This window comes from Castor canadensis, chromosome 15 (genome assembly GCF_047511655.1).
Source record: "Castor canadensis chromosome 15, mCasCan1.hap1v2, whole genome shotgun sequence".
Taxonomy (NCBI): domain Eukaryota; kingdom Metazoa; phylum Chordata; class Mammalia; order Rodentia; family Castoridae; genus Castor; species Castor canadensis.
The window spans coordinates 58,016,800-58,037,280 of NC_133400.1; the positions used below are offsets into that span (position 1 = coordinate 58,016,800).

The 20,481-nt window shown below is 38.9% G+C and overlaps 1 long non-coding RNA gene across 1 annotated transcript; it reads right to left on the reverse strand.

The window, feature by feature from the left end:
- Positions 1-15,494: 15,494 nt before the first annotated feature.
- LOC141417467 (uncharacterized) lies at positions 15,495-20,231 on the reverse strand. Its single transcript, XR_012442031.1, has 3 exons — positions 19,976-20,231; positions 18,994-19,134; positions 15,495-15,861 (listed from the first exon to the last, which is right to left on the reverse strand). It is a non-coding gene; the product is annotated as an uncharacterized lncRNA (long non-coding RNA).
- Positions 20,232-20,481: the final 250 nt, after the last annotated feature.

Genomic DNA, 20,481 nt, shown 5'->3' on the forward strand with positions numbered 1-20,481 from the left:
GTACACAGTATTTGCTCCATACTCACCCTCCTCCACCATTTCCGCATCTACTACCCCCCCTCCCACTGGTGCCAACCCCCGCAGGCAGGACCTATTCTGCCCTCCTGTTCTCTGATTTTGTAAAAGCAAGAAAATGACATTTTTGTTTGTTTAAGACAACTACACAACTTGGGACATTTTCATGTATATATGTATTACAACCCAAATTGGTTCATCTCTGTTTCTTCTTTCTACCTTAGTTCCCTTCTTATGTTGGCTTCAACAGGTTTAAAAATTCTATTGATACTTACTTCTTAATATTCAGCTTGAGCCACCTCGTCCATGAAGAGTTCTCTCATCCCTATCCCTCCTTCCGAGCTTAACACTCACAAGTTTGTTGCCCACTGAACCTTGAATATTTTCTATCCTAGTAATTTTGGCACATCATTACACTTACTCACTTACATATTTGTGTTCATGTGTATCTCCCTTTTTTGCCATAAGCTTCTTAAGGGCAGGCGCTATGGCAAATTCATTTCTGTTTCCCAAGCATTCATATTTAGTGAATGAATGAATAAATGCACGACTCTTGAAGGAAAGAGTAAACTAGTCTAAAATCCTTTAAAGTTCACATACTCAAAGATTCTATGTTTTTAGTGTTAGAATTTCACTTTTTTTTGTCCCTGATATTGTTTGTCCTTCTCTTTTTTTTTCCTTGATAAAAATGATAGGGATTTGCCAACTTTAGAAATTTTATCAAAGAGTGAAACTTTGGAGTTCCTGGTTCTCTAGTAAATATGTTTTCTATTCATTATTTCTTCTTTCATCGTTCTTATTTTTTCCTTTCTACTTTCCTTGCGATAGATTTTACTTTTCATTGTTAAGTACTTGAGATGGATTTTAAGATGACTAACTTTCAGTTTCTCTAAATTTCTTATGAATGTATTTGAGTCTGTACATTTAACTCATAAGTATTGTTTCTGCTGCATCCCAAATATTTTACTATGTAGCATTTTCATTATCATTCAATCAAAATATTTTCGGTTTCCATTGTGACATTTTCATTAGCTCTAAGCTATGTACACACATATTATCTAATTTCTAATCTAACCATTTTCTTTCTTTCTTTTGGCTTTTTGAGGTTTTGGTGGTTATTGTTTTGCAATTCTGGGGATGGAACCCAGGGCCAGGAACACGATAGATAAGCACTCCACCACTGAGCAACATTTACCCCCAGAACTAATCTAATACCTTTCTAATTTTTTTTATTGATTCCTAGCTTAATTCCACTGTAAGTGGTCAGAAAACATACTCAATGGTAAATGATCTGTGAGAACTTCCAATAAATTTTCATTCTGCCCTTGTTGATACATATGATAGATACAGATATGACCTTTATGTCAAGTTTGCAAATTATGTTCAGATCTTCCAAAAATTTAGCCAGGTATGACAGCACACAGTTGTAATCTCAGCTACTCAGGAGGCTGAAGCAGGAAGATTTCAAGTTCCTGGCCAGCCTGGGCAACTTAGCAAGACCCTGTCTCAAAATAAAGAAATGGCTGGGGATATAACTTAGTGTAGAGCACTTGCCTCATGTGTACAAGATCTGGACTCAATCCCCAGGACTTCAAAAGAATCTTCCATAAACTTAATGACCTGTGTTATCAATTACCATCTGGACTCTGTCAAAAGCACCACATGTAAGTGGGGCATGGTGGCTCATGTCTATGATACCAGCACTTGAAAAGTGGAGTCAGAAGGATCAGAGTTTGAGGTCAACCTGGCCCACATCATAAGTTCCATGCCAGGTTGGGCTACAATAGCAAGAACCTGTATCAAGGTATCACATAATGTTATGACTGCCTTTCTTCCTTACAGTTCTTTAAATTTTTCTATACTTCAAGACTGTAAGTGAACAAGTATAGAATGCTTTTATCTTCCTGATGAATATACTCCTTTATCTTCAACAGTTTCCTACTTGCTTTCTAAAGTCACCTTTGTCCTTGAATACTGGTGCACTGCACAGCTTATTCCATCATTTTTGAAACCTTTCTGTATCTTTATATTTTAACTATTAAGATAGAATTGTTGCAAAATAAACTGCATATATTTAAATTGAACAATTTGATAATTTTCAAGTACACACATGTTCAATCAAGACAATCTATCCCTTATCCTCAAGTTTCTCATGACCATTTGTAATGTATCTCGCCATATCCTCCTATCACCAGGCAGTCACTAACCTGTTGCCATTGTAGCTACATTTGCATTTTCTACAATTTCATAAGATGGAGGTTCAGGACTGATGGTGCCTGCATCAGCAGGCAGAGCGCATGGCAGAGTTTATGTGTGTGGAAGAGTCACATCACCAAACAGGAATTCAGAGAGAGACGAGTCCCACAATCCCTTCTGAGGGCACACTCAATAACCCAAATCCCACCATGCCCCAAGTCTCAAAATTTCCATCACCCCCCAAATACCACCACCCTATGTGTCAAACCTGTGATAACAGTGGATGCTTGGGGGCCACTCAAACCACACCTGAACCATAGCATACGGATTTCCATGGTTGGTTTGTCCAGTGGCTTGATGAGGGACAATAGGACTGTTTCTAAAGTTTCTATTAATTTTCAGACCTTGTATGAGCATATACTTTTAATTCTCTTGAATACATGTGTAGGAATGGAAAAGCTGGGTTGTGCGATAGGTGTATATTCACCTTTTTACAAAACTGCCCAACCATTTTCAGAACTAGTACCATTTTGTAATCCCACCAGCAGCAAATGAGAATTGCAGTTGATCTGCATTCTCACCAGCTTTGACACAGTTGTTTCTTTTTAATTTTAGACATTCTAACGGGCATGTTGTGGTGTCTTACTATGATTTTTATTTGCATTTCCCTAATAACAGTGGGGACCATCTTATGTGGTTATTCCTCCACGTTTTCCCTTTGTTGCTGAAGTATCTGTACAAATATTTTGCCCATTTTTTTATTGGAGTGCCTGCATTTTTACTAATTATTGACAGTTCCACATATATCCTGGACTAAGGTCTAACAAATTTATTATCTTACATCTCTTGAGGTCAGAAGTCTGAAATGGGTCTCATGGAATAAAAAATATCAAAACTTTGACAAGGTGTATTCCTGGGGAGAATTTAAAAAGATAAGAAATTTGATACATGTGCTTACCAATGTTTCAGAACCTAAGATCAGTATAAAAATTGTGTTTTTATATGTATTTTAAATTTCCTTATATTATTTTATATTGTATATTTGTATACTTATGTTTCTATTAGAAATCAAACTTTGGCATAAAATGCTATTTATAATTGGACAAAAAGTTAAAATAGAAAAGGTACATTGAAACTACTAAATATTATTGAAACATAAATGGACATAAATAGATACCATAAATATTTCTGTTTCAGAGAAACAGAACCATGCAGGAGATCCAGAGAGGTAGGGGTAGAAATATAAATATAAATACATTTGCAATAAGGAATTGGCTTACATGGCTATGGCGGGACAGCAAGTCCCCAAGATCTGCAGGGTGTGAAAGCAAGCAAGTGATCCAAGAGAGGAGGTGATGTGATCCCAGTCTGAAGGCCACAGGCTTAAGACCCAGAAAGAAATGGTGTTTCAGTTTCAGACTGATGACAGGGAAAAGTCAATATCCCAGCACACAGGGAATCAAGCAGGAGGAATCCTTTCTAACTTGAAGAGACTCCACCTGCCCTCCCCCGCCCCCCCCACACACTAGTTTATTGCTCTTTTTTTCTGTGTTTCATTTTGGATGTTTCTATTGCTGTGTCTTCAAGTTCACTATGTGGTATCCATTCTGCTATCCAATCTTATTCAGTTAGGATAAGTTCCTATTAATTCCTAATCCTATCAATGTTACTTTTCATCTCATACATGATAGTTTCTATTTGTAAAAGTTAATGGGGTCTCTTTAATATCACCTATGCCTTTACGTAGCATATTCCATCTTTCTTCTAGGTTCTTGAACATATCAAATACAATTATAAAAACTGTACTAATGTTTGCTAATACATTCACCTATATTATTTCTGGGTCAGTTTCAAGAGATTGGGTTTTGTTTGATTTTTGTCTTCAATGTGGATCTTATTTTCTTTCCTCTTTGCGTGCCATCTTATTTTATTGTACATCAGACAATGTGATTATTGTGTGCTAGACATCTTTTGCATTCCTATAAATATTCCTTGGGTTTTTATGGAACACAGTTAAATTTCCTAGAAACACGTTGTTTCTTTCAGGTCTTACTTTTAAACTTTGTTAGGCAGGAGCACATGTTTTCTCCCATTCTGTGGGCCAACCTTGTCACTAGCTGGGATGTCTGCTTTGTTTTACATCTTGTAGAAATCCAAACTTTTGTTTTGTTTTGTGATTTTGGTGTCTTGTCTAAGAAGCCATTGTCTAATCCATATTCATGAGGATTGATACCTACATTTTCCTCTACAAGTTTTATAGGCTTCCTTAAATCTTTAATCTGTTTTGACTTAATTTTTGCATATGTTGTGAGGTAGAAGAACAAATTAACTTTGTTGTATATGGATAATCTTTTGTCCCCAAACCATTGTTGGAAAGACTCTGATTTCCCTATTGAATGATCTTGAGAGATTTTTGGAAATCATTTGTCCAGAGCTGTGTATATTTATACCTAGCATTGAAATTCCATTCCATTGAATTACATGTCTATCTTTGTGCCATTATAATCTTAATTTTAAACTTTTAAACTGGAATGTATGAATCCTCACACAATTGCCTGCAAATAGAAGCAGAGTTAGCCCTTGCTTTGCAATCTAAATGGCTTTTTTTTTTAAGTGCAATGAGACTTTAAAAAGGTGAGACTAGGTACCCTATTTTTCTTCTGGATCTCAGGAGGAAAGCATTAATTTTTAACCATGAAGTGTGATGCCACCTGTGAGGTTTTCACAAGTGCCCTTTATCACGTGCGGCAGTTCCCTTCTCTGAGTGTGTTTATGATTAATAATAATTGCATTTTGATAAATATTTGTGTGTGTGGTTATCATGCTTTATCATCTTATTTTACTAATAACATGTTTTACTGATGGATTTTCATATGTTGAGCCTAACTTGCATTATTAGGATAAATCCTACTTGTCATGGTGTATAACTTTTGTATGTTGCTGTTCCAGTGTTGTGTTGAATATATTTGCATCTATATTCACAAAGAATACTGATTTGTAGTTTTATTTTAATGTGTTTTCTTTGGTTTTGAAATTCAGATAATACTAACCTCATAGAATGAGCTGTGAAGTGTTTTTTTCTTTCTTTTTTTTGGAAGATTTTGTGAAAGATTGTCATTAATTCTTTAAACATTTGAAAGAAGATATCTGTTTATATGTTTTCTCTATCTGATATTTTTATTAGTTTGCTTTTTCTTTTTTTTTTTTTTTTTTTTTTTGCAGTACTGGGGCTTGAACTTAGGGCCTTCACCTTGAGCCACTTTGCCAGTCCTTTTTTGTGATGGGTATTTTCAAGATAACATCTTGCAAACTATTTCCCCAGCCTGGCTTTGAACCACAGTCTTCCTGATCTCTGCCTCCTGAGTAATTAGAATTACAGGCATGAGCCACCATCACCTGACTAGTTCTTTTTATTTGTTATAGGTTCATTTGCATTTATATTTCCTCTAATTAGTTTGTATTTTTGTAGGTTGTATTTGTTGTCTCATTTAGGCCATTTTATATGTTGGTATACAATTGTTAATTGAGTTCCTTTATAATCCCTTTCATTTTTTGTAACATTAGCAGTGAAGACCTTCTTTCTTTCATCATTATAGTAATTTGAGTCTTCTCTTTTTATTAGTTGAACTAGCTAGAGATTTGTTTTCTCTCAAAGTATTTTGGTTTAAATGACATACTGTTCACTTTTCAATTTCTCTTATTTAAATTTAATATTTATCATATCTTGCTTTCTGATTGTGTTCAATCTAGCTTTGTTGTTATTTGTCAAGTTTTAAGGTAGATTTTAGGTTATTGATCTAAACTTTATACTTTTAAGTACACATTTTACTACAGAAATCTCTCCCTAACCATCACTTTAGCTACAGTGACATTTTTTAGTTCAATTTATTTTATATTGCTTTCTAATTTTACTGGGGATTTCTTCTTTGACTCTTTGAGTATTTAGAAGTATCATGATTTATTACCACATATTTTCATATTTTTAAGTTCTTTATTTCCAATTACACCTCATTGTGGGCAGAGAAGATATTTTATGTAGTCTTAATTCTTATTAAATTTATTGGTACTCATTTTATGGCTAAACTGAAAGTTTCTCCTGAAACATATTCCATGAACACTTGAGAAGAATGCCAGTTCTGTTGATGAATGTTTAGTAGATTGTATTATAGATGAATGAATCTACTCATTTTTCCATCCGTCTTTATTCTATTTCCTAAGTCTTCTGTATCATTTTCTATCTGTTATTGGAAGAGAAATATTTTGTCACAACATTTTATTGCTAAATATGTCTTTCTCCCTTCAGATCTGTTAGTTTTCTTAAATATATCTGGGGCTGGGTTTGGGGTGCATATATGTTTATATTTGTTATGTATTCTTTTTTTTTTTAAGGCAATACTGGAGTTTGAACTTAAGGCCTCATATTTGCTAAGCAGGCACTCTACCACTTGAGCCACTCTGCCAGCCCTTGTTATGTATTCTTGATGGGCTAGCACCATAACCATGATAAAATGACTTTTGTTTCTCTGTCTCCTTGTGTTGTAAGTACATTTTTTCCAAAATTAACTTAGCCCTTTCAACTCTCTTTTATTTATCTTTTTGATGTTATGTCTTAGCTTTAATATTTGCAGTCTGCTTGTGTCATTGAATATAACATCTCTCTTTTAGTAATCATGTAATAGGACAAGGCTTTAGATCTCTTTGCTAATCTTTCTTTTAATTGGAATGTAAAAGCTTTATATATAATGCATTAATGATGTTAGAATTATGCCTATTTGCTATTTGATTTCTATAGGTCTTGTGTCATTTCGCTTATTATTTTCCTCCATTGCTGCCTCCTTTATTATGTTTGGCAAATATTTTCTAAAGTGACACTAACAAAGTGGTGTAATAGGCATCTCCAAGCTCCTCTAAAAATCCAGAAACAACTTTTGGAACTAATTTTTTCAGAAACTAGAACATATATAAATGCTTACAGTAACCATATAAATCAAAAGAAAGATATCTTTAAAATTTAAATAAAATTTTGTGACATTTTATATGCCTGTGCCCTATATTCTTCCCAACTTAAAAGCATCATTAGAAGATGTCTTCTAAGTGTGAGACCCTGGTTACATATTCTAGAGAGAGCAAAGTACAACTTACTGAAAAATTACTGTGTATATCTGTTCTAACCTATTTGGGGGTAGCAGAAGGGCTGACACAAATGCACGTTTTTATTTTGCCTAAATCAGAACTCACCCAAACTCAAACTGGTGGATACTGTTTAAAATTATTATAGGATACTTTAGCCCACCTCCACCAAAAATATCCGCTACAAATGAGTATCATTGAGAATACTTAGGGTTCCTAAGGCTGGGGTGGAGGAACCAGATCATTTATTTTCATTCAGTAGACTAGAAAAAAGAAAGATTGAAAAAGCCTGACTTGATTCCCAATCAGCCTAAAAGCCATTTCTCAGCTTTTAAATTAAAAAGCTAAAAGGCTAAGGAATTTCAGCTCAGAAGCAGCCCCCTCAGCCTTCAAGGAAGTTGAATGACACAGTTGAGTGTGGGAGCACTGAAAAGAATTCACTGACAGATACACCTACTGGGATTTTCAAAGACAGCCTGAGACACTAGACCATATCTAGCTGCAGGGTTCAGTCCTGGCCTTTCTTCCTTTGGTTTTGGTTTTGTGGTACTGAACCCAGGGTATTGCACATCAAAGCTACCTTTCAGGCATAGAAAGTCAGATATATCTAAAACTCTAATCTATTAATATCTCTTCTACACCTTTGGCTTTCCTCTCAAATATTGTTAGGAAGAAATTTTCAATTTGTATTAGTCAATAATACTTGCAGTTTATGTAAAAAAGAAGCTTGGTGAGTGATGAATAGTGTAGGCATCCTGCATGTAGTAGTTTAATTTGTGTCTTGCTGACAGACATATTCTTTCTTGGTGATAGATTCATATCATATATACATCTCATACCTCCCTTCATCACCATGGTGGTGGACTCTAGCATTTTGGATGATTGGTGGAAAGAAAAGAGTATATCAATTTTTATCATGTTTTCAGCTTTAATAAAATATTGCTATTTATTACATTTTGTTCTATTTTCTCAACTTACAAAGACACCAAAGTCTTTGCACATTTTTGTGGTCCCTTTTTAAGATGTGTTTAATCTGACTAAAGATGAAAGGGTGATTGGGAAAGAGTGGCAGGAACAGGATGGCAGGGAAACGGGTAGGACAGAGCCCTGGCCCCACATTAAATACATGTAAGGGTCACTTGACCATTTTTGTCACCCCTGTAAAAAAAAGGGAGGTAGAGTTCATTCTCCAATTCTACACACTCTTGCTGGTTTGGGATGTCCCCCCACAGGTGCAGGTTCTGCTGCATTTGGAGGGGTGAAGCTGTTCCACTGGTTCCTCACAATGCATATCATCATGAGGCTGACATCTTCAAACTCCCCTTCATCGCATGCAACTTTATGTTCACCCCAAGGAATGGAGAACATCATCTTAAGTGAAATTAGCCAGGTTCAGAAAGCCAAAGTCCAAATGTTTTCTCTCATATGGGAATACAGACCCAATACAAATACAAGCAATATTATGAAAAACAGGTCATGTTAAGGAGAAGTCACTAATGGGAGAGGGAGAGTAATGGAAGTTAAGGAGGTAAATATGGTTGATGTATTTTCTATACAAAAATGAATATAGAATTTTTAAACCTTTTGAAACCACCATAAGAAGATGATTAAGGTAGAAAGAGAAAAATAGAGGTGCTATTAAACAAACAAAAATGTCTTTTTTTCAAAAACAGAACAGGAAGGGGACTGGTACCAGTGGAAGGGGGGAGGATATAAGGAAAGGGTGTAAGAGAGTGAATATAGTAGAACTATATACTCATGTATGAAAGTGAAAAAATGAGACCTGTTGAAACTGTTCCAGGAGGAGAGATAAAGGATAATTATGGAAAGGATTGATTTAACTATGATATACTGTAAGAACTTTTGTAAATGTCACAACACCCAGTACACCAATAATATGGTTAAAAAAAGAATGGTACAATTTTAAAAAGAAAAAATCATTGCCCTTTGGGGACCCTGGGGCCCTGTGATGGGCTCAGCAGCATAGCTGTGGGTGACTGCCAGAACTTGCCTTGCCACATTTTGTACTGGTCCTCAAGCTGGAACTTCAGATTCTGAATATCCCACGTTATTTCCATCTTGTCTCTGACCAGCCTGCAGATGGTCTCCACCTTCTCATCTTCAACCTCCTTCAACCCTGCCCTCTGGGTTTCATTGAGAGCAACGCATCCTTCAATAGCACCCGTCTTCCTGGAGAGCTGTTGTACACCTTCTTCAGGCTCCAGATCTTCTGCCATGACATCCAGGAAGCAGCCCTCCCCAGACACACTGCTGTTCCCACTCTTGAAGCACAGGGCCTCCTTTTCTACCTTAGTGTGGGTCAGGGATGGCTGCCCCTGTGGCTGTGGCTGCTATTCCCCAGTCACCATGGATTCTTGGCTCTCTGCTTCCAGGGGCTGGGTCTTCATAATCTGGTGACCTTTTGGTGCCTCTGTCTTGCAGGTTGGCTCCTGATTGGTATCCATGTGCTCTTGATGGGCCACTATGTCCTCCTGCTGGTGGGACAGGCACTGGTCTGGCTCCTCCTGCAAGCCAGGAGCCTCCTGGCTATTCACCTCCACAAAAGCCTTCAGGTCATCTAGGTTTTCTTGCAGCTGGCCCACTCCTACAGGAACACCAGGGCTGTTCCTATGCTGAAATGCATTTAGCATTTTCTTGACTACAACCAATTTCTTATGGCTGATTCCCTTAGACATAGCAGGGCTCAGAGGAAGGTGGGGAGTCCACATGACCCCATAATCAACTGAGCTCCTTCTCAAACACTCACCAAGATCTTGTAGTGTGTAGCCCAACACACACTACAATCTTTCTCCAAAACTTCAACTCTCATGATGATCTTTCACCAACACTCCTGACCATCTTCCTCCAACACTAATTACAAACTTTCCCCAGCACTCATGATGATCCTCCTCTGACACCACAATCTTTCTCCAACATCACAATGATCTTCCTCTGACACTTACCATGATCTTTCTCCAACACAATGGTCTTCCTCCAACACACACCACAATCTTAATCCAACACACAGAAACAATCTTCCTCCCCCCCACACCACAATCATTATGAAACACTCAGCACGCCACGTTCCTCAATCTCTAGCCAGCACTGTGTCCTCCTACTCAAACATCTTGCAGCAGTGTAAGCTGGAAGAAGCAGACACAGGGGGATGCTAGGCAGCATGCAATGTGTAAAGTGGGCATATCCTAAGTCATCCCACCCCATTGGTGGGTGAGTAAGATGGAGAAAAGATTTGTGAGGGATGGGTAGGGTCACAATGAGAGCAGGTGCAGCCCCTCCCCCAACCCCACCTACTCACTAAAGATGAGGGTGGCGCCAGGTCTCCCTGGGTGCCTATGCACAGCTTTAAAGGCAATGGCTCCTGGAATCCTTCACAGAGTTCTGTTTCCTGGAGCACCTAAGAGGCATCTCTCTTGCCACTCCTTGGACCTCCTACACTGCAAACCCCTGACCTGGGGGCCTCAGACCTCAAGCCTCAGGAGGTGGGAAACAATGGTCAGCAGGTGACAGTGCATCACTTTACAGTCCCTTTCCTGACTCCTCACAGCTGTCCCATAATTCCATGTTTTAGAAATCACATCCAGGGTATCCCCCATCCAGTCCTCCACACAGTCCCTTTTCCACTACCACCTACCTTCCTGAGGGTCCCTGATTTCAGTACAGTGTATGACCACCACCCAGCTGGATCCAGTCCTGGTCTCCTGCTTCCTAGGTACTGTGGTTCCCACACCTCCAAGGTACTCCTCTCCACTCAGAGTGGGTCTTGGTCCAATCAGCCATTCTCCTTGGGTTCTTTTCCAGGACCAAACGAGGACTATACCAAAGTTACAATGGGGCCTTCTGATCCTCCGTGAGTACATCAGTGTCCCTCCCAATACTTATCTCTCTAACCCAAGAACAACCCATGCACTTCAACTCTTTAAGGTTTTTCCCCAGCAGACCTGTTCCCTCCCCTTCTCTTCCTCCTGGTCTCCACTCTTCAAGGAAGTGTCATTGTGTCCTGGAGATGCCATCTGCTCAAAGGTCTTTACCCATCTCTTCCTCCAGCTCTCTCTGCTCAGTTTCTCCCTCTTCATCTCTAATTTTATTAATTTGGATCTTTTTCATCTTTCTTTAGTTACTTTGGTTAAGGGTTTGTCACTCTTGTTTATCTTTTCAAAAAACCACCTTTCATTTCACTGATTCTGTGTTATTTTTTTAGTCTCCATTTCATCAGATTATTATTTATTTCTACCTACTAACCTTAGATTTGGCTTGTCCTTGTTTATCTAAGTTGCTGAGTGTTATTTATGAGGCTGTACAATAAATTTTATTTGTTGACATAAAAACTGTATATGTTTCTGGGGCACCATGTGTTGGTTTGATATATGTGACTAATCTCACTATTTGGACTCATAGAACAATTGAATCCTCATGGTTGGTTATTTTTTCCACAAAGCATGTAGAGAAAAAGTATTCAGTACCCAGAAGACTAATGAAGAATTAGGGGAGTAAGACCATGGACCAACTCTGGGTAATAGAGCAACTCAGGAATACATGGCCTTGGTTAACCAAGTACATCTTAACAGTCCTTTTTTTTTTCTTTAATATTTCTTTGACTTGGCAGTCTGTTATATAATTCATGAAGAACATTATGGCTGGAAACAATTGATATAAAAGCAGACCATGGCTTTAAACTGCTAGTGGTAGGATTTAGACCTGAAAAGTTTTTTTTTTAAATAAATAAATAGAAGAGGAAACAGTGATCTAGGAAACTTGGAATTGCTAGAAATCATAACTACAGAAGATAATGGAAATGCATTTGGCAAGAAAAAGAAAAATAAACTATATTCACAGATGACACAATCATATAGAGAAAGCTCTAAAGAATTTACATGAAAAAAACTGAGAACTAATACACTCAACAAGATTGCAGGACACAAGATCACAATACAAAAATTAGTTGTGGCAATAATTTGAAAATAAAATTGAGAAAGCAATTCCATGTACAATAGCATCAAAAAGAATAAAATACTTTGGAATCTAATTTAAAAGTTTCCAACTTTTACACTGGAAACCACAGAACCTGCTTAAAGAAGTTAAAGAAGACGTAACTAGAAAGTCATTGCTATAGTTTGCATGTGCTAGGAGCTTGGTCCCCAGTGTGGCCAGATTGCAGTTCTAGAGGCTTTAAGAGGTGGGACCTAGTGGCAGGTGATTAGGTCATGGAGACTCTTGAGATGAACATTGGTCTCAAGAGGTCAGTTCACTAGAATGTGCAAGAGTGGGTTATTATAAAATCAGGCCATCTCATGTGCTTAGCCCCTTGTACATGTGACTGCTTCCATTTCTGCTTCTCCACCATGCTGTGATGCAGCCAAGGGGCCCTTGCCAGGATGCTGCCACCATGCTTTTTGGACCCTTTTGACAGCAGAATCATGAGTCAATAAACTTCTTTTCCTCCTAAAGTACACAGCTTCAGGAGGTTAAGTGTGTAGCTCAGAGGTGGAGCACTTGCAAGCATCCATGAAGCTTGGATTCCTTAGCACCATGTACACAAAAAGTACCCAACTGCAGGTATTTTGTTCTAGTAACACAAAACAAATGAATGCCATCGTCCCATGTACATGGTTTGGAAAATTTAAGATTAAGATGGCAATATTCCCCAGTGATCTACAGATTCAATGCAGTCTCTATCAAAATGTCATCTGCCTTTATCTTGTATAAATGGATAAGCTGATCCTAAAATTCTTACAGAAATGCAAGATACCCAGAGTAGTCAAAATCACCCTGAGAAAGAACAAAATTGGGCATGAATAACACAAAAATCAGAGGGGAAAATTTATTCCTTCTTCCTGATTGCTTGAGCTGGGACATTGATCTACTGCCTTTGGATCTAGTATAGTAAATAAAGAAAAACCTTGAACTGCATTAAAAAATAAATAAATAAATAAATAACATTAAGAAGTGAAAAAAAATGGGAGCTGGGAACAAGTGGCTCACACCTGTAATCCTAGCTACTCAGGAATAAGAGATCAGAAGGACCAAGCCAATCAGGCAAAGAGTTCTTAAGACCCCATCTCCAAAATAACCAGAGCAAAAATAGACTGAAGGTGTGGCTCTAGCAGTAGAGTGCCTACTTTGCAAGCACAAAGCTGTGAGGTCAAACCCTAGTCCCACAAAAGAAATTTTCTCTGAGGAATATATAATTGAATTTCAGGGCAAGACACAAGCCAGGCCTAGTAGTTGATGCCTGTAATCCCAGCTACTTAGAGGCAGAGACAGGAGGATCATGGATTGGGGCCAGCCAGGGAAAAAATTTAGCAAGGCTCCATCTCAACAAATAAATTGGGTTTGATACCATATGCCTGTGGTCCCAGCTATGCAGAAGGCCCATGGAGAGGAGGGCTGAGATCTGAGGCCAGCCCTGGGCAAGACTAAAAGACAGAACCTGGAAAAAAAAAAAAAAAAAACTAAACCAGAAAAGGTATCCTGGTGATGTATCTAAGTGGTAGAGCACCTTCCTAGTAAGCATGAGGCCAAGTTCATATCTTAGTACAGCAAAAAAAAAAAAAAAAGCCTTAATAGAGGGAAATTTGGGTTGAACTTAATCAAAGTACATTATATATGGAAAATGTTATAATGAGACCCATTATTTTTGTACCATATATGCTAACACAAATTTTAATCATGAAAAAAGTGGGCACCTGTAATCCCAGCATCTGGAAGGTATAAGCAAGCACACAGAGTAGACTATAGGTCTGCATTTTATCCCTGATGTGGTGGGGCCCTGCCCCCTTTACTCAGATTAATAGGGTTCAGGTGCACAATCTGCTCATGATTGGCCAATGCTGCATTTGGAATTTGGGGGTAGGGTAGGTAGTAATTTCAGCATGAAAACAGAGCTCAGTAAACAAGAACCCAGAACTGCTAGCAGCTAAGATGGTGACACACTTTGATAGAAAACACTGTTTTCCTCACAGTTCCTCCCTCTTTTTGTTTTTTGTTCTTTTCTTCACTCATTTAAAATTATCTGACTCTGTATTTTATCCGTACGCAACAATAATTGGTATGATATGGGAGTTTGTTTAGTTAGGGCAGTTTCTATGAGTCTAAGAATTACTCCCCATATATGGCGTATAAGACAACACACAATTAGAGCCATTGCCCCAAATACAATAAGGAGGGATATGAAGATTGAGGTTATTACCCCCTTCCATTTTCCAAACCATTGGTCTAGTCAGTTAGTAAGGGGCTCATTTACCCTGAGTTCTGGCCAGTTTGTTTGACAGGGCTGTCAGGCCTTGGAGAGCCTTGGTTATAGTTCTATCTGGAGCTGTGTTTTTGGAGATGAATGTACAGCATTTGCCCCCAATCAGGACACATTACCCTCCCCCTCCCACCTTTTGTCTGCCAAAATCATGTTTAGAGACATTCAGTTTTCCCATGCCATCTTACTGGTGGGGCCCAGTTGTTTTGCAAGTCCTCTCACTACATCCCTAGTATAGTTGACAAATCTCTGCTGGTTATAATAAATATAGTTAATCCAGTCCACATTTTTATGAATAGTGGACCACCAGAATAGTGCTGATTTGAATCTTGCTACTATCTGGCTCCTTCCTTTGAATTCATCAAGGACTCCTTGTAGGACCCCAATGGCATCTATGTAGACATGGGAGACAAACGACCCTCCAGGGGAAACAAGATCTTGTTTCTGTCTTTCCTAAGTTAAGGAGGGTTTGGATTTCCAAATGCCAGGGTGAAAGGGATATCCAAGTGGACTAGAATGTAAGTCCCACTCCATTTGACCAGAACAGTCTCAAGTAAAGGGCCACCACAATACTACCAGACATCTGTCCTGACAATGGTTAGAGCAGACTTATTGCTTATCTCTTCAGAATCAACTTTCATTTCACCTAGATGCATTTCTCAGGCACTCTAATTCCTTCCCCAACCTTCAGAGTCATGAGGCATAGTTAGAGTTTTAGGATGGGGGTCTAATCAACTGGGATGACTTTTGCTCCCACCCCCTCCCCACAATCTTTGACAACAGGAAACAGTAGTGACAAGATTATACAAGATTTATTGCCCCAGGCAATGAATCTCTTCCCTTTTTGGAATAGTGTTATTATATATTTCATTTTAGCAGAGTCTGATGTCCATTCCAAAGGGAAACTTGAGGCTCTGGACTTCCTGTCACACACATGTAACTTTGCTTGTATTTAAAGTGCATATAGAATATTTAATCCATTTTAACCTGGTGTTAGTTTCCCCATAACCAGTTTTAGTAGCAATGGTCTGTTTTTAAATCTTTAACTTCCACTACAGTTACCTTGGCTTGGTCACTGTTGGGTTTGAAGGGTGACATTGGAGATAGGGGCCTATTGTCAGGAGATGATGTAATTGTAATATTTTTAATTAATCTGAAAATGAATGTACTTACAGGATCTCTTCCAGAGACATTGGCTCCCAATCCATACTGCCTCAAGATGGAAGGCTCTATGGTCATGGTATGTGAGTCATCTATGACCAAAAAAAGGGGATTGCATTGGTAGAGTTGGCAATTAGGGAGAGGGAGCTCTACTAATTTGGATCTTACTTTGTAATTGTTTCCACTTTTCCTTCCCATAGGCTGATGAGGCTTATACTCTGTAGTCCACCCCACATCTGACCATCCATCATCATGAAAATCATCATGAAAGTCCTCTCAAGGGCCAGGGTATAAGCACATATATATAGTCTTAGCCTGGAGTTGATGTGGTCCCTGGGAATTACCACAGGGGAGTACAAGGCATGCATCAAACTTAACAGAGAAGAAGTTTGGGTGACATCAATGGTAAATACATAGTTTCCCAAGTGAAATAGGGAAAATGGTAGCACTATAGTCTTTTAAAAAATTACTTTGGTATTGCCAGACTCTGAAGACACAGTCCATTTTTCCTCCAGAGGAACTCATTTAATTCAGGTGTAGTGAGTCCATCTCTTCTCAACAGTACATACTACAGTCTTGGTAGTGAGAACCACCTGAAAAGGTCCCTCCCAGGATGGCTCAAGTTTCTTTCCACTCCAAGTCTAGATCAGGATGCAATCCCCTAGTGTGAATGCACTGGAAATTCAAGTGGTGGAGTCTGGGCCAGCAGACCCTGATGGGGATGATAGAGTTGAAAAACACTGAGCTCATAATTTCAGAGAAACTGATCCATATGCAAAGGTTATATTCCAAAAAGTTACAGTACTAGCCTCCTGATTAAATATAAAGAAACTTTATTGTGAGCAAATGATGGTTTTTGAACTATGGCTTTTAAAAATACTTTTTCTTACAGCTAGCATAAACTTATAGGCCTTGGGGGATGAGGATGCCTCACAGCCTTGAATGCCTTTTACCCTAAAATAAGTTACATTTGCTTCCCCATAGGAAGCAATAGGCTGCATTGCTTTTTCCTTGCTAGGGTTGTTAATTTAAATTTTTAACTTTAGAGTAAGATTTAGCAAAGAGTGTAGACCTCTTTTAAGCTAAAGGAGACAGTGTTAGTGCCCCCAGATAGAATTAGTGTTTTGGTTTTTTTTTTTTTTTATTGACCAATTGTTGGTCACTTTAAACTTTATAACTTTAACCCCATAAACTTTGCATGGCATTTAAATGAAATTTAGACATACAGCTCACACATTTTTAACATGATAAATGTATTAAAATCACTGAAAAGACTATTAGGACCTGGTTTCCTAAAGAGTGAAAACCATGATGAGTTCTATAAGCAATACTTTTACTTTAGGAAATCCATTAGATAATGATTAAATTACAGTCAACTTAATTACACACATAAACTTTTATAAACTCTATCATACACTTTTATATCTATCATATACTTTTAAGACTTACTCAGGACCTTTATATGACATTCTAAACCTTCCGATGGTTTGACCTTATCCCTCTTTATTTGGAATGATCTTTAGGTCAAACCTTTCTATACAAAATTTCTTCTCATCCAAAAGCACTCTTTCTCCCTTTAACTTTTTTCCAAACACACACTCAATACCTTTTTATATTCTTTCTACTTGTTGATTTTGTAACTTATAAGATAACTTTTACAAGAATTTTTAATTTGTGTTTTCAATTAGTTTTATTTTTACTTTATAGACCCATGAACAAAGGCAATTTTAAACTGTTTGTCTATACAAGTAACTTAAAGACACATACAATTATGAAAGAGTTGAATGTAAGACGGGATGAAAGAGGTCAAGATTACTGCCCATAAAATAATGCTTGGATTTTAGTTAGATCTGGTTGAAATTAAACCTTGAAAACCTGGTTTTTCTAAAAAGTAGTAGCATGAGAAGTGAGGGAGAGAAGAGAATAGAATCAGTAATTCCTTTATATTAACTTTATAATAAGAATCATTTTAAAGTTCTTTAAACACACACATATACAAAAACAGTTTTAAATTAGGCATGCCATAAATGTCAATTTAAGTGTGCATAGATGACCTGGAATTCCAGAACAATTATAAATGCAAGACTACTATGAATGACTGAAGGACAGACTGCAGGAAAAGTGGTCAAGGAGACATTTCTCCTCCCTAGGAAATGCCTGTTTGCATCTGAAAGGCATCTCCACCCTCAGGCAATGCAAAAATAGGCTATAAAACCCACTCCCCACCCTGACCCATGGGATCACCTGTTTCTGGGTCCCCCAGCATTCTCCAATATGCAGTCTTTCTCTTCTCTTCTCTACAAATAAAATCCTTCCAACCTCTGCTGTTGGAGTCCACCTGTGCTTTCATCCTCAGAGCAGGCTCAAGAACCCTGAGCACCTGAAATTCCTGTGCATGTCATCCGTGCATCATATTTGGTGACACACAAAGGGACCAGCCATCACCTGAGGTCAGTATAGGTTGTGCCAAATTGGAAAAGACTGCCTAGGAATGTGACTGTGAGCATCCAGCACTCCAATGGATTCTGTTTTCCAGGAGAGACCCCACCACCACAGCCTAGCTATGGTGGAACTCTCAGATTGACCTTTTCTCCCTCTCTCTCTGTCTTGTTAAGGAGGGTTTCTTCCTTGGGAAGCTGAGGAAAAGGTCCGAGCCCACTACAGCTGTACGGCAGGCAATCTGAGGAAACTCAGAGGCCAGGCAGGGGTTTATACTGCACTGCCAATGTTACGTGGGCAGAACTCGACTTCAATGCACCAAAGCTTATTCTTTTTTCCTTTCCTTAAACACTAACACTCTCTTTCAAGATCTGACCAGCTTAAGAGAAGGTCCAAAAACAGCCAGTGGAAAGAAAAGTTTGTCTTACAGCCACAAAAGGTGTTCTGGACGGGGTACTCCCTGGTGTCACCCAAAGGCTGGAGACACAACTTCCTGACCAACCATGAGGCCCCAAAGGTGGCTAAGTCTCAGACCCCTCCAGCCATGTCCATGGCAAACAGACAATCAGATCTCCTATGCTTCCTTCATGGGTTTCCGTGGCCCGAGAGTGGAGGTCACCTCTTGCTTCCAGTGCTCCAGTACTGCCTTTGGGCAGGATTGACCTGGACAGCAGGGATGATCAATGATCCCTCATGTGTTGAGACTGGTAACTCTCTTTTCCCCCAACCCTCAGCCTCTCCTTCCCCTTTCCCAGGCAGTTTGGGATGAGTGTCCCCCTCCTCACCTTTGCTGTAAATAGCACTGAGCTTCTTTCTTCAGGGAGTTTGGGAAAAATCTCTACAGGCACCAGAAAGTGATAGTCTCAAATTTATCCTTAACTATCTTTGTCAAGCATCAGATTAACTGGTTAAACAGGTTCCACAGCCTGCCCTCAGGGAAAGAAAAAAAAAAAACAGTTAAAAGGCAAGAACCTCAGGTCTCCGTTTTTGCCCCTTACTGGAGCAGAAGCCTCCAGATGCTCTCTCTCTCTATCCTTTCATGGAAAGCATATATGCTGCACAGGATATATAGGGGAACACAACTCTACTTCATCAGGAGTCCCCATCCATGCTTCTAAAGGGGTCCTCCTTCTGGCCATGCAAGCCCTCTTGGTTACTTTGATAGAGTTATTTTTAATTACAAGTGTTCAGCTGGTATAGGAGAACTATGCCTACCTGGATTGCAGGGCAAACAGGCAAGTCAAAATAGATGAGAGATTGGTCACAGCCCTTGTTCCTTCCTATTATTGCTTATACTCTGTCTTCAAAAAATTAGAGATAAGGTGGGGGCAGGGGGGAGAAAAAACCAAAAAAACAACAAAAAAATTAGAGATAAGGGCAAAATAGTTTCTGCTGGGTATTGAGGGGGTGGGGGGGAGAGGGAGGGGGCAGAGTGGGTGGTAAGGGAGGGGGTGGGGCAGGGGGGAGAAATGAACCAAGCATTGTATGCACATATGAATAATAAAAAAATAAAATAAATAAAAAATAAAGATCATCTCAGGGGGGTGGGTGCAACTGAGATATCTATCTGTAAATCCTCCATGACTCTACCCATGAGTGGCAGTGGAAGGAGCAAGGGAGAGTGTGACACCCCTCCCACTAGAGTTTCTCCTCATCTGGGGATGCTTAGATAAAAAAGAAACCTCTGTTAAGGTGACCAATTATCCCTTGTTTCCCTTTTCAGATGAGAAATCAAGCCTCAAGGATCCAGGAAGGATCCCCCCTTACCTGCTTATTAAAACATTGGAAAGATCTCGATCCAGAAAGTCTTCAGCAAAAGCGACTCAAGTTTTACTGCACCCAGGCTTGGCCACAGTATCCTCTGGGAGATGAAAGATGGCCAGAAGGAGGGAGCATTAATTATAATACCATTCTTCAATTAGATATGTTCTGTAAAAAGGAGGGAAAGTGGACCACAAGTTCCATACATTCAATTGTTCTTTTTCCTAAGAGACCAGAATGGCTAAACAAATGCAGGCTAGATACCCAGACCATAATAACTTTTTGAAAAAAATCCTCCAAACTCCCTTGAACCAAAAAACCCATCTAGTGCTCCATCAGCTCTCCCCTTCCCCCTTATCCAGCTACCTCACACACTAGACACTATCCCACAGGACTCTTTACCCCCTCCAGTTAATTCCTGGAGGGGACAGAGCTCATGTTCCTTTTAGAGTGAGTGAACTTAAAGAAATAAAAAAAGGATTTAGGAAATTACACAGAAAATCCAGATCAGT